Source organism: Thermobia domestica, chromosome 3 (assembly GCF_964235325.1).
Source record: "Thermobia domestica chromosome 3, izTheDome1.hap1.1, whole genome shotgun sequence".
NCBI classification, from domain to species: domain Eukaryota; kingdom Metazoa; phylum Arthropoda; class Insecta; order Zygentoma; family Lepismatidae; genus Thermobia; species Thermobia domestica.
Window position 1 is genome coordinate 326,464,017 of NC_137456.1, and position 7,355 is coordinate 326,471,371.

The following is a 7,355-nucleotide window of genomic DNA, read 5'->3' on the forward strand; positions in this document are numbered from 1 at the left end:
TAGCTACTTGTTTTCTTTTTAATTCATATTCATAGTTAGCACAGCTAATCACTAAGGAAAAACAATCATTTCAATAAAATTCGCCTCGCGTCTTTCGTAGCTCTAAGTTATTTTCAGCTTTTTTTTTTTTAAAAAAAAAAAAAAAAGCTGAATGGCGTTTTATCACTTTCCCCTCGCTTTCCCTATTTTTTTTTTTTTTCTAGTTTTACCTATGTTTCTTTGCACGGATATTGTGCCTATATGCACGCGGTACGTGACGTTTGGGCGCCGCCGTTTGGGCGCGGACGTTTGGGCCCCGCCGTTTGGGCACTGGACGTTTGGGCGCGAAGCCATTTGGGCGCCAGACGTTTGGGCGCGAGTTAAAGAGTCGTTATGTTAGGCGCTGAGTACTAAGTCCGAATCAAGATATCACAAGGTGTCTACTGTAGTGGAAGTCCTTGAATTATACTGGATTTTGTTTTATATACTAGAAATACTGGAATTTCAAAATTATAAAAACTGAATTAACAATTAAATTTTGTAAATTTAAGTTTCAACGAAAGTTAAGTGTGCTTTTTATTTGATAACTTTTCAAGCCAAATGTAAGTCGACCAGACTACATATGATTGATTGCATTACATACATAGTGAGCCTATTCCATTAAAAAACTTAAAGCAGGCCTTCTACTGTAGTTACGCAATAAGTGTGAATGTCAAACACATTTCTAGTGGCTAAATGACCAATATATGTACACTTAACTATTATTTTTCACTTTGAAATCGTTTTTTTTTTCTTTCGCCACTTTAATGCAGATTAAATGCTTACAATGGGACGAAAAAAATGTGTGTTAAGTTTTGATTTTTATATTGGAATGTTAATAAAAAAAAGTGATACCAGAAATACGGCATACTACAGTTCCTAAACTCAATGTGTTAGACATCCTGTATGCGAAATATGTCTTAGATACCATGTATGCAAAATATCTTTCCCTCAACTCGATTAGGATATAGGATTTTTAGATTTCTGGGCTCTCGGCATCTAAGGCCATTTAGCCCGTCACATTTGAGGGAGCACACTATCCGGGGAAAAGGAAGGAAGAAAGGATTGGGGAAGGAAGAATGCGACCTGGACCTATAAATTAGGTACCATCCCGGCATTTGCCTGATGTGAATGAAGAAAACTCAGGAAAACCTCATTCAGGGTGGCTAGCCTGAAAGAGCGTGTTACACTTTTTCGACCGAGTGCCCCCACCGGGAATCGAACCCGGGACCGATCGCACCGAAGGCGAGTGTGTTAGCGACTACGCTGAAATCTTTTATTGGTAGTTCTTTATTGGACTTAAGAGAAGAGTTTGGCAAACGTAATACGAAAGAAAACAAATTTTAATATTCATAAATATGTAATTATTAACTTTCTTTAAAAAAATACAAAAAGCAATATGTTTTATTTAACATTACGAAAATTATTAACAGTTCGTCTGATTCCTTCATTTCCTAGCTTTCTTATATATTATAAAAATTAGATCAACATTAGATCAGAAGTACAAGAATCGTGAACAAGCGTAAAATCAATCCATGACGAGGTTAGGCAACAAATGCCACAAACGCATTAAACTATTTAATTTAGATGAATAAAATAAGATAGAGATAGAAAATATACAGATAAATGAGGTGAGATAAAGATGGAAGTGTAGGAAATGTATATATCTTGATTGGCGCTTAGTTTTCAGTGCCTAGCTTACTTTATATGTCGTAAATTGTGATTTTTACTATGTACCTCGCGCCCAAACGTCTGGCGCCTAAACGGCTTTGCGCCCAAACGTCCGGCGCCCAAACGGCAGCGCCAAAACGTCCGCGCCCAAATGGCGGCGCCCAAACGTCCTGTCCCGTATGCACGTGCTTAATGTGTTCGTTTACAAAAGCGGGCCATTTCCCTGCCACTATAGAAAGTAGAGTGCCCTGTATCAGAGAAATATTAATTGACGTATGTAAGTGAATATATCTGTGATGAAGTCATAATTTCTCAGTTTTTGCATCGCACATAGTTTCCTCATCCTCATTAATCTCTTCACCCCCGCTTCCTGAATTCCAGTTCTGGTATTCTTTCTTGAGCAAGGCCTATAATGGGAGACTGATGTCTCATGTAGGCTTATTAACTATATCATCAGCAATAAAGAAAGTAGGGTTTAATTTGCACTAATTTTAGAACATTACGTTAATTAAATAATAATAATAATACGGAGTGAGCTCAGGCTACTTGTTAGGATTCTTGCTTCGCAATTGGATTATACCGAGTTCGAATTCGGAGACCAGCTATCCTGACTGAGGATTTTCCAGGGTTGTTCCTCAGTTATACTGGGCAAATGCTAGGTTAGTACCTTGATCTAAGGCTCTGGAGACCTTCCTTCCATTCCTTTCCCAATGTTTTCATCTGTTGATTATTACAGTGTAAAGTGGCCTCTGAGGATGTATCTGGTAGCTTATAGTAAATAAACAATAACGACTTAATATATCTTCACGAAACGTGTGGGTTAATTTAACTATAGCCTTACAGTCAGAATAGATAGCTAAAGTTTTAATATTAATTTCCTGACTTTTAAATACTATTTTCATATTGTTTCAGCTTTCAATTATCTCATGTATGTTCCACCGAGAATTGAACCTGAGATCACATGAACAAATGCGAATATGTTAAATATTTTTGAACACTAATATACAAAACACAAAACGCTTCAATGATACGATGCATGGATATGTTTTGGTTACGTCCTGCAATGTATGATTAAAGAAACCTGGAGGGTGAAGAAGAAATAACAGAAATCTCTTTTATATTTACTCCTTCAACAAACTCCTGACCTCAGAAGGGCAAGCCATAAGTTAGGTAATAAAGTCGTACAACGAACACTTTTATTAATACTAATAATACTACACAGCCATATCGCTCTCCTGAAATTCTCGTGTGTATGTTTAAAGATCTACTGTTGTTCCACGCCAACCAGTCTATATTTTTTGTTGTACCTTCGAAGTGAAAGATTTGTTGATGGTTGGACTCTAGTGAGTCAGAAACTACTATTAATAAAGAGTTTGTTTTGTCCAGTATTCCTGCGATTAGAAGGGTCTTATTTAAAAGATATTTCATTTGTATTTGAGAAAATAAGAAAGTTTATATAAGAAAGTAAATATTGCAAGGTTAAAATAACATAAAAAACAAAGGTAGCACAAACGTGTTATGGAAACATTTAAAAGCACAGCATCCTACTATATTAGTAAATCCGAAAAAAGTTTTGACGAATTTTAGATATTCAATTTTATCATCACAATTTCAGATGTAGGTTTGGATACGAATCAATATCTGAGATTCGGATCCAGATCCGAGATCCGAATTTCGGATCTAGATCCGAGATCCGAGTTTCGGATCCAGATCCAAGATCCGGACCCAGATCCGAGATCCGAGATCCGGACCCAGATCCGAGATCCGAGTTCCGGATCCAGATCCGAGATCCGAATTTCGGATCCAGATCCGGGATCCGGACCCAGATCCGAGATCCGGATCTGAGTTTCGGATCCGAGATCCGGATCTAGGTCCGGATCCGGCAAGATCCGGATCCGGATCTCACTGGATCCGGGATATCCGGATCCGAAAATTTTTGGCCATCCCTACTTGATACTTCATATGTTTCGAACACATATGTAATATATGAAATAAGTAATATCTTGTTATTTTATCTGTGGTAATATATACAACCTCACCCATCTTAGCCACAAAACCAGACAAAACATTCTATGTAAAAGTTGCAAGCACTACAAAGTTATAATATAGAAAAAAATAAAATTCTATATCCAGCCTACTCCACGCTCAAAAGCGGGTCAGAACTCACAAAATCATCATCACTTTAATAACTCTACGCAGTTTGGTGCTATTAAATATGGTCGTATAAAAAACACACGACATTAAACATATAGCGCAAAAGTCAACAATTTTTTGTGGCCACGATCGTGCATGTTAACCAGCGGGTCAGGACTCACCCTATCATCCCTTTACTTAATATACAAAATTTTGTGCCGTTAAATGTCGTGGTATCAATACCACAATACATAAACGAAATGGTACCTATTTACAAAAACTTTTGGGACAGGGTCGTACACGTTCACTAGCGGATCACAACTCATGCGATCATCATCCCTTTACTTAATACACAAAATTTTGTGCTGTTAAATGTTGTGGTATCAATACCACAGGACATAAACGAAAAGCTTCCAATTTACAAAAAAATTTGTGGCCAGGGTCGTGCACGTTCACCTATGCGATCATCATCCCTTTACTTAATACAAAATTTTGTGGTGTTAAATGTCGTGGTATCAATACCACAGTACATAAACGAAATGGTTCCTATTTACAAAAACTTACCTGGCCAGGGTCTTGCACGTTCACTAGCAGGTCAGGATCCATGCGATCATCATCCTTATCATCCCTTTACTTATATACAAAATTTTGTGCTGTTAAATGTCGTGGTATCAATACCACAGGACATAAAAGAAATGGTTCCAATTTACAAAAACTTTTGTGACCAAGGTCCTGCACGTTCACTAGGGAGTCAGAACACATGCGACCATCATCCTTATCATCACTTTACTTAATACACAAAATTTTGTGCTGTTAAATCTTGTGTTGGTGTTAAGTAAAGGTATGATAGGGATGATGATCGCATGGGTTATGACCTACATAGTGAACGTGCACGACCCTGGCCACAAAAGTTTTTGTAAATTGGAAGTATTTGGTTTATTTGCCGTGGTCTTGATACCACAACATTTAACAGCAAAAAAAAATTGTATATTAAGTAAAGTGATGATAAGGATGATGATTGCGTGTGCTCTGACCCGCTAGTGAATGTGTTCGACCCTAGCCACAAAAGAATTTGTAAATTGGCATCATTTCGTTTATGTCCTGTGGTATTGATACCAGGACATTTAACAACAGAAAATTTTGTATACTAAGTAAAGTGATGATAAGGATGATGATCCTATGGGTCCTGACCCGCTAGTGAACGTGCGCGATCCTGGCCACAAAAGTTTTTTTTTTAATTGGAACCATTTGATTTATATTCTGTTTTATTGATACCACGAGATTTAACAGTACAAATTTTTGTATATTAAGTAAAGGGATGATAAGGATGGTGATCGCAGGGGTTCTGACCCGCTAGTGAACGTGCTCGACCCTGGCCACAAAAGATTTTGTAAACTTGGAAGCTTTTCGTTTATGTCCTGTGGTGTTGATGCCACGACATTTAACAGCACAAAATTTTGTATATTAAAAGTAAAGGGATGGTAATCGCATTGGTCGTGACCCACTAGTGAACGTGTACGACCCGGAGCACATAAGTTTTTGTAAATTGGAACAATTTAGTTTATGTCCTGTTGTATTGATATCATGACATTTAACAGCACAAAATTTTGAATATTAAGTAAAGGGATGATAAGGATGATGATCCCATGGGTCCTGAACCGCTAGTGAACGTGCGCGATCCTGGCAACAAAAGTTTTTGTAAATTGAAACCATTTCTTTTATATTTGTGCTATAGATAACACAACATTTAACACCACAAAATTTTTGTATATTAAGTTAAGGGATGATAGGGGTGATGATTGCATGGGTTATGTCCCGCTAGTGAACGTGCACGACCGTGGCCACAAAAATTTTTAAAATTTGAACCATTTGGTTTATGTTCTGTTTTATAGATACCACGAGATTTAACAGTACAAAATTTTGTATATTAAGTAAAGGGATGATAGTAATGATGATCCCATGGGTTATGCCCCGCTAGTAAACTTGCACAACCGTGGACACTAAAGGTTTTTTTTTTTTAAATTGGAACCATTTAGTTTATTTTCTGTTTTATTGATACCATAACATTTAATAGCACAACATTTGGTATAATAAGTAAAGGGATGATAGGGAGGATGACCGCATGGGTTATGTCCCGCTAATGAACGTGCACGACTGTGGGCGCAAAAGTTTTTGTGAATTGTAAACATTTAGTTTATGTACTGTGGTGTTGATACCACGAAATTTAACACAACAAAATTTTGTATATTAAGTAACGTGATGATAAGGATGGTGATCGCAGAGGTTCTGACCCGCTAGTGAATGTGCTCGACCCTGGCCACAAAAGATTTTGTAAATTGGTAGCATTTGGTTTATGTCTTGTGGTATTGATACCACGACACTTAACAGTACAAAATTTTGTGTATTAAGTAAAGAGATGATAAGGATGATGATCGCACGTGCTCTGACCCACTAGTGAACGTGCACGGCTCTGGCCACAAATTTTTTTGTAAATAGGAACCATTTCGTTTATGTATTGTGTTATTGATATCACGACATTTAACGGCACAAAATTTTGTATATTAAGTAAAGTGATGATAGGGTGGGTACTGACCCGCTAGTTAACATGCACAATCGTGGCCACAAAAATTGGTTGGCTTTTGCGCTATATATTTAATGTCGTGTACTATTTATACGACCATATTTAATAGCACCAAACTGCGTACAGTTATTAAAGTGATGATAAGGATGATGATTTTGTGAGTTGTGACCCGCTTTTGAGCGTGGAATACGATGGCTATAGAATTTTATTTTTTCTACATTTTAACTTTGTAGTGCTTGCAGCTTTGTATATTTTGTGGATAACCTTGAACGTTTTGAGTTTTGTGGCCAGAGTTTTGTGTGGTCGTCCAAAAACATAGTTTTGTGGCCGGGCAGATGGTCACAGTGCTTACCAGGGGCGGATCCAGGACCGACTTCTGGGGGGGGCGGTGGGTTGTCATATTGCTACTTTTAAGGGCTCCAACCTTTGGGATGGATCTTATTTATATATAAAAAATAAAAAAGTTTCCTCTTCTGGGGGGGGCGATCGCCCCGATCGCCCCCCCCCCCCTGGATCCGCCCCTGGTACTTACCCGCTGAAGCCGCCACTGGGCTTGGGTGCATTAAAATACCAAAAATACTTGGTACTTCAAGTTGGTCGACGAGGAGTTAGCAATCAAACATTCTTACAATGATTTTTATTTGTATGAATAGTAAATGCTCCTTCTACCCCTTAAAACGATGGGATATGTTTTCCCTTAAGTTTAATGAGGAGTTTATATACCGAGTTTCATCTTTCTAACTTAATAGGTTTGTGAGATACTGCATTTTAGGCACATATTTTGAACCTTTTCTACCCACTTAAGATTCGCCCTCTAATCAAAATAATGTGATAAAAATCTTAGTTAGGCCAGGTCAACTCATGTACTAAAAATTATAAAAATCGGCCCAAAGGTCTCGGAAAAGTTAGCGACCAAACATTATATTAATTTTTATTTGTATAGATGATTAAT